Here is an 8,509-nt window from a genome sequence, read left to right on the forward strand (position 1 = left end):
ATGACAAGTGTTGGAAGTGTAATGAAACGGAGGGAACCTTCTATCACCTTTGGTGGACCTGCCCGAAGATTAAGGCTTTCTGGGAAATGATCTATAATGAAATTTAAAAAGTTCTGAAGAGAACTTTTAATAAAAAGCCAGAAGCCTTTCTCCTGGGTATGGTGGGCCAAATGGTGCCAAAGAAGGATAGGACATTTTTTATGTATGCCACAACAGCAACAAGAATCCTTCTAGCAAAGTATTGGAAGACACAAGATTTACCCACGTTGGAAGAATGGCAGACGAAGGTGATTGACTATATGGGACTGGCAGAGATGACTGGCAGAATCCGAGACCGGGGGAAAGAGGCGGTGGATGAAGATTGGAACAAATTTAAAGTTTACCTTAAAAACTGTTGTAATTTGGAAAATTAGAGGATTAGGGTTATAAAAGATAAAGAACTACAGCTGTTTTAATATCTTATGGAAGTTAAATTTATGAAATAGAAATAAGTTTAATACGAAAGGGTTGCTGAAAAATCTTGAAACAAGAATGCAGAAAAGGGGTGGTACGGGGAAGTCGTTTTGTGTTTATTTATGTTTTTGCTTTGTTTTCTTTTTTACTTTTGGAAAATTAATAAAAAAATTATATATAAAAAAAGGAATAACTCTTACAGCGTTCCAGTTACAGATAGGTAGCCGTGTTGGTCTGCCATAGTCAAAATAAAAAAATTCCTTCCAGTAGCACCTTAAAGACCAACTAAGTTAGTTCTTGGTATGAGCTTTCGTGTGCATGCACACTTCTTCAGATACACTGAAACAGAAGTTGCCAGATCCTTCTATATAGTGAGAAGGTGGGGAGGGGTATTACTCAGAAGGGTGGTGGGAATGGGAGATTGGCAGATAGCTGAGATGAGCCTGTTGACGACTCTTAACGACTGCAATAGGTCTTACAGGAGAAGGCAAGGAGTGAGAAGGTGAAAAATGGCTTAGTCATGTATAATGAGATAAGAATCCAATGTCTTTGTTCATACCAGGTCTCTCCATGGTTTTGAGTTTGGTAATGAGTTGCAATTCAGCAGCTTCTCTTTCCAGTCTATTTCTGAAATTCCTTTGTAGTAAAACAGCTTTGTAGCTATTGTACTACCAGCCTTACTGTATGCTTGTGAAACATGGAACACTTAAAAACGCCATCTCCAACTCCTGGAAAGATTCCATCAACGATGTCTCTGAAAAATTTTACACATCACTTGGGAAGACAGGCGAACTAATATCAGTGTACTGGAAGAAGCAAAGATCATCAGTGTCGAAGCAATGATTCTTCAACATCAACTTCGTTGGACTGGTCATGTTGTGTTGATGCCTGATTATCGTCTTCCAAAGCAACTACTCTATTCCGAACTTAAAAATGGAAAGCAAAATGCCGGTGGTCAACAAAAGAGGTTTAAAGACTCTCCCAAGGCAAATCTTTAAAAATGCCGTATAAACACCAACACTAGTCTACGAGCGCTCCCATTGGAGAATAGCCTTTACCAAAGGTGTCATGAGCTTTGAAGATGCTCGAACTCAGGACGAAAGGGAGAAACAATCTAAGAGGAAGGCACATCTGGCAAACCCTCTGGCAATCATGTCTGATCAACTCCTGCCTGGAAACCTACGTCCCCACTGTGAAAGGATGTGCAGATCCAGAATTGGCCACCACAGTCACTTACGGACTCACTGTTAAGATTGTGTTCATGGAAGACAATCTTACTCGGCTACGAGTGATCACCAAAGCAGAAGATGCCCCATGATATTCTTGACAAGGTGCCCCATGATATTCTTGTAAAGAAGCTGGTAAAATGCGGTCTTGACTATGCTACCACTCAGTGGATTTGTAACTGGCTGACTGACCGAACCCAAAGGGTGCTCATCAATGGTTCCTCTTCATCCTGGAGAAGAGTGACTAGTGGGGTGCCACAGGGTTCTGTCTTGGGCCTGGTCTTATTCAACATCTTTATCAACGATTTGGATGATGGACTCAAGGGCATCCTGATCAAATTTGCAGATGACACCAAACTGGGAGGGGTGGCTAACACCCCAGAGGACAGGATCACACTTCAAAACGACCTTGACAGATTAGAGAACTGGGCAAAAACAAACAAGATGAATTTTAACAGGGAGAAATGTAAAGTATTGCACTTGGGCAAAAAAAATGAGAGGCACAAATACAAGATGGGTGACACCTGGCTTGAGAGCAGTACATGTGAAAAGGATCTAGGAGTCTTGGTTGACCACAAACTTGACATGAGCCAACAGTGTGACGCGGCAGCTAAAAAAGCCAATGCAATTCTGGGCTGCATCAATAGGAGTATAGCATCTAGATCAAGGGAAGTAATAGTGCCACTGTATTCTGCTCTGGTCAGACCACACCTGGAGTACTGTGTCCAGTTCTGGGCACCACAATTCAAGAAGGACACTGACAAACTGGAACGTGTCCAGAGGAGGGCAACCAAAATGGTCAAAGGCCTAGAAACGATGCCTTATGAGGAACGGCTAAGGGAGCTGGGCATGTTTAGCCTGGAGAAGAGGAGGTTAAGGGGTGATATGATAGCCATGTTCAAATATATAAAAGGATGTCACATGGAGGAGGGAGAAAGGTTGTTTTCTGCTGCTCCGGAGAAGCGGACACGGAGCAATGGATCCAAACTACAAGAAAGAAGATTCCACCTAAACATTAGGAAGAACTTCCTGACAGTAAGAGCTGTTTGACAGTGGAATTTGCTGCCAAGGAGTGTGGTGGAGTCTCCTACTTTGGAGGTCTTTAAGCAGAGGCTTGACAACCATATGTCAGGAGTGCTCTGATGGTGTTTCCTGCTTGGCAGGGGGTTGGACTCGATGGCCCTTGTGGTCTCTTCCAACTCTAGGATTCTATGATTCTATGATTCTATGATTCTATGAAGATGAATTTCCATTTGGGGAAATCTTTTGGCAGCATTAGGTTATAATGCCCACCCAGGCTGGCAGAGGCTACGCTCGAGTCCTTGGCAAGGCTGCATAAAACCCAATGGTCTGCTGATATTCTGAGAAGAGAATGGATGTTATTTGCTGGGAAATGCGGGCGGTTGAGCTGATCTGTGCAGTTCTCCCAGGCAGAAGCACAGGGGGGAGTGGATGACATTTAGAACAAAGGTCCCCGAGAATGGGGAGAGTTTATATCCTCCAGGAAATGGCTGGCAAGCGAGCAGAATCTCTGCAGGGCTCCGCTTTCTTTGTGACCGAAGAATCAGCTGAGGGGGGAAATGAAAGGAACAGAATGGTGTATGCAGATATGAGCAGGGAAGCTTGGCACAGGTTTCACAAGTGTTGGTGTTGACCTTTAAAGCCCTAAATGCCTCGGGCCAGTATATCTGAAGGAGCGTCTCCACCCCCATCGTTCAGCCCGGACACTGAGGTCCAGTTCTGAGGGCCTTCTGGCGGTTCCCTCACTGTGAGAAGCCAAGTTACAGGGAACCAGGCAGAGGGCCTTCTCACTAGTGGCACCTGCCCTGTGGAATACCCTCCCATCAGATGTCAAAGAGAAGAACAACTACCAGACTTTTAGAAGACATCTGAAGGCAGCCCTGTTTAGGAAAGCTTTTAATGTTTAACAGACCACTGTATTTTAATATTTCGTTGGAAGCCGCCCAGAGTGGCTGGGGAAACACAGCCAGATGGGCTTAATTATTTATACCCCGCCCATCTGCCTGGGTTTCCCCAGCCACTCTGGGAGGCTTCCAACAAAACGTTAAAATACAATAGTCCATCAAACATTAAAAGCTTCCCTAAACAGGGCTGCCTTCAGATGTCTTCTGAAACATACAACAACCAATATTGATGAACAAAAAGTATGTCTGCTGAATAGTAACTGAACAACAGGTAAAAAGCCAAAGTCACAGTCACCCAAACACCTGTATATGCCATCTAATTAATACTATAATTCTGTCCAATTATTCAGTCTTGTGGCCGCCTGCATGCAGTTTTGGCTGAGGGTCCCAGGAAAGGTTGGGGGGCTGCTGGATCCAAGTTTCTGGGAATCACAGGTGGGCACTCAGGTCCTGTTGGGGGGCTTCCCATTGACACATCGGGTTGGCAGCTGTGAGAACACAATTCTTGGCTAGATGGACCTTTGGCCTGACCCAGCAGTGCTTTTCTTTTGTGCTCATGATGCGCTCTTCATCGATGCTGAAAGCATCTAGGAGAGGGTTTCCCAAACTTGGGTCTCCAGCTGTTTTGGGGACTACAGTTCCCATCATCCCTGCCCACTGGTCCTGCTAAACTATGGATGGTGGGAGTTGTAGTCTAAAAACAACTGGGAACACAAGCTTAGGAAACCCTGACCAAGGAGAGGAATCACTGGAAATCCCACTCCGTATCAGCTCCTCTCGCTAGTCTTGTTCTGCAGCTTCTCCACCAGATCTAGCAGAATCTAGACACTGCCTCTCCACTGTCGGAGGTGGAGTTCTTTATTTATTGGTTCATCCACATACTGTATTAATAGGCTCCTAAGCGGTTTGCAAGTATCAAAGCCAGTTACACAAACATTAAGATGTATAAACCTGCGTGATTTAAACACACAATAAACTGATCCTATTAAAGCATCCATAATTAAAAACAGGCAATAAAAAAAAATCCCATTTAAACAATGCAGTAATTAAAACAGGGGAGTCGTGGCAAGAGATCAGCAATTCTAGATGCTGGGAATTACAGATGGGGAGAAGTGATGTTATGTTCTTGCAGGATGGTGGGCAAGTGAAAACACAATGCTGAACTAGATGGGGTTGTGGCCTGACCCAGCACTGCTGCTCTTATATTCCTCCTTAACACTCAATTCTATTCTCTCCTGTTTTCCCGGCTGCTCCCCTCCACACACACACACACACACACACACAGTCAGGCAATCTGTGACTGCTGGGACTGCTCATCATTTGAAGTCCCCCCTCTCCATTTCCCCCCCAGGAGACTTATTCAGTATTTGCAGTTTTGTGTCTCTTGAATCTGCTGAGAGCTCCCTCTTGTGCATGGCAGCTGCCATTTCAGCGACTTAATCAGTGTCACTCATTTATGCAAATCAGGAATCAAGGAAAAGACAGTTCTGATCCAGCCTCCTTCCTGAGATGCTAGTCTGCTATAAGTGGGGGTTTTTTTTAGAGAGGGGCATTCCATCATTTGCACTCCCACCTGACTTCTGAAGTGATACAGCCCTCACATAATAATAATAAGCTGGAGGAGAGTCTAGAGAGTCCCATGGACTGCAAGAAGATCAAACCTCTCCATTCTTAAGGAAATCAGCCCTGAGTGCTCACTGGAAGGACAGATCCTGAAACTGAGGCTACAATACTTTGGCCACCTCATGAGAAGAGAAGACTCCCTGGAAAAGACCCTGATGTTGGGAAAGATGGAGGGCACAAGGAGAAGGGGATTACAGAGAATGAGATGGTTGGACAGTGTTCTTGAAGCTACCAGCATGAGTTTGACCCAACTGCGGGGGGCTGTGGAGGACAGGAGTGCCTGGCGTCCATGGGGTCACGAAGAGTAGGACAAGACTAAATGACTAAAACAAATAATAATTATAATAATTATAATAAATTTTATTTATATCCCACCCTCCCCAGCCAGAGCAGGGCTCAGGGCAACTAACACCAGTAAAAATTACAGTAAAAACATAATGTGTGGTGGGAGAAACCAATTTAAAATACAGGTTAAAATGCAATTTAAAATGCAGCCTCATTTTAAAAGTAGCCCATAGATCACATAAAGGGAAGGAAACATAAGGGTCAGACTGAGTCCAAACCAAAGGCCAGGCGGAACAGCTCTGTCTTACAGGCCCTGTGGAAAGAAATCAGATCCCACAGGGCCCTGGTCTCACGAGTCAGAACGTTTCACCAGGCTGGAGCCAGTGTTGAAAAGGCCCTGGCCCTGGTTGAGGCTAATCTGACTTCCTTAGGGCCCAGGACCTCTATGGTGTTGCTATTTATGGATCTTAAGGTTTTCGAACCCAAACTCAGCGAAAACAAAAGCTCGAGGCACCCAAGCCAAAATGAAAATTGTTTCTGGCTAACACCTTGTTATGTAGCCTAAGCCAATTAAGCAGCTTTTTTTGCAAAGCTCTTAATAAGCTGTAATCTCTTTAACTCCACCATCTGAAAGCCTTCTGATCATCCACCCACTCACTCAAACTTGGTGCTGCCTGAAATATAATATTCTGTCGGCACACCCGCCTCTGTCCATCATTCGTCAAGGGCGAGATGCCAGGGATATGACTTGCCCCAGCCTGATCACCTGGAAGCCTCATCGGGAATGGAGAGGTCTTTTTTAATTGGTGGTTCACTTTATTTTAAATAGTCACATTCTGCCTCTCCAGCTCTTGCGATAACTCACGACAATCAATTACAACAAAAGTACATCGAGGGAACAATTTTATACACACTTAGCCAGGTGAGCGTCCCACAGTGAGCAAAAGAACATAGGGAACATTGCGTGGATCGGGCCGGTGACACGTCCAGTCTTTATCTCACCGTAACCAAACAGATGCCCACCAGAAGCTCACAACCAAGACCTGAGCACAAATACGCTCTTCTCTTTTAAATCCTCTTTTAAAGCTATCCAAGTTGGTGGTCAACACTACCCTGGGACTTCAGGCTTGTTGGTGGCTGTGGCGATCACACAGGGTCCCTGGACGTTTCACCATCTATTGATCTCTGTGGTCACTTTATTTCTCACTGCCGCCACCCAGGCCCTACCTGGGACAATACTGAGTCCAGTCAGGGTTAAATTGGAACATAAACTTTTGTTTATTTATTGCAGTTTAACAAGCGTGTGGTTTCATAAACGGTATCGGTCAATTACAATCATGGGGTGCCTATCCAGACCTATAACTTCCACTACCTGCTGTCACTCACTAAACCACATCTCTGATATTTACTTGTCTGCCTAGCTCATAACTGTTCCTGACTCAGCTTATTTCTCTACACTAACTCAACCTAGGGACGCGGGTGGCACTGTGGGTTAAACCACAGAGCCTAGGACTTGCCAATCAGAAGGTCGGCGGTTCGAATCCCCACGACAGGGTGAGCTCCTGTTGCTCAGTCCCTGCTCCTGCCAACCTAGCAGTTCGAAAGCACGTCAAAGTGCAAGTAGATAAATAGGTTCCACTCCGGCGGGAAGGTAAACGGTGTTTCCGTGCACTGCTCTGGTTCACCAGAAGCGGCTTAGTCATGCTGGCCACATGACCCTGAAGCCGTACGCCACCTCCCTCGGCCAATAAAGTGAGATGAGCGCCGCAACCCCAGAGTCGGCCACGACTGGACCTAACGGTCAAGGGTCCCTTTACCTTTACTGACTGAGCTATCTCTTGTCATGTGAGTGGCTGTGTTTCGGTTTGCATACTGTTTTGAAACTTGTGATTTAGGCAGGTTCACTTTCAAACAACCATCTTGGCCGCCTCTTAGTGCAGACCCAGTCTGAGCTTACATGCTCTCTGATCACCATGAACCACCATTGGCAGGGCTGGCAGCAACAGCAGCAGATATGTTCTATGCTTATGAAAGTATTTTATTCTTTTGTCAATTGTGCTATTTTAAATGTGTGTTTTAAATTTGACTTCCTTTAGTTGTGTTTCATTTCAAAATCTTTAAGGTAATATCTTAAGGTAAAGGTAAAGGGACCCCTGACCATTAGGTCCAGTCATGACCGACTCTGGGGTTGCGGCGCTCATCTCGCTTTATTGGCTGAGGGAGCCGACGTACAGCTTCTGGGTCATGTGGCCAGCATGACTAAGCCACTTCTGGTGAAACCAGAGCAGCGCATGGAAACGCCGTTTACCTTCCCGCCAGAGTGGTACCTATTTATCTACTTGCACTTTGATGTGCTTTTGAACTGCTAGGTTGGCAGGAGCAGGGACCGAGCAACGGGAGCTCACCCCGTCGCAGGGACTCAAATCGCTGACCTTCTGATCGGCAAGTCCTAGGCTCAGTGGTTTAACCCACAGCGCCATCCGTGTCCCTTAAGGTAATATCTTAGTTCCTTGTTAATTATGCTGCTTTGAAGATATACTTTACATTTGACTTTCTTCAGGAATGTTTTATTCTCCTTCCTTGGAGGTTTTAAAGCAGAGGTTGGATGGTCACCTGTTATGGATACTTTAGTTGAGATTCCTGCATTGCAAGGGGGTTGGACTAGATGACCCTCGGGATCCCTTCCAACTCTGCAATTCTACAATTCTATTGTGGGTTGTTTTATTTGATGTTTGAATGTGTTGTAAACTACTTTGAAATTGTTTCCCTTAAAAATATAATATGGTATAGAAATTGTCATCATCAATCAGAATTTCTTCTCCAGTCAGAGCAATCACTCCTCAGGAAAGCACCCTTTGAAACATGTCAGTTGAACCGTGTTCTCTTCCAGGAGCCAATTATCTCCTTCCAAGGCATGTTGTACCGAACATCGCTCCCAGCTGCACTCCTGATCCTCAAAGCGAGCCATCAGAAAACGTGAACCACTTGAAACTGGGC

General features: G+C 45.2%; 1 long non-coding RNA gene across 1 annotated transcript in view; it reads right to left on the bottom strand.

The window, feature by feature from the left end:
* Positions 1-8,509, bottom strand: part of LOC309529640 — a 350,951-nt gene that overhangs the window by 86,783 nt on the left and 255,659 nt on the right. The window lies entirely within an intron of this gene.

The sequence above is a fragment of the Podarcis vaucheri genome, assembly GCF_965113315.1.
Source record: "Podarcis vaucheri genome assembly, chromosome: 3".
In the NCBI taxonomy this organism is placed as follows: Eukaryota; Metazoa; Chordata; class Lepidosauria; order Squamata; family Lacertidae; genus Podarcis; species Podarcis vaucheri.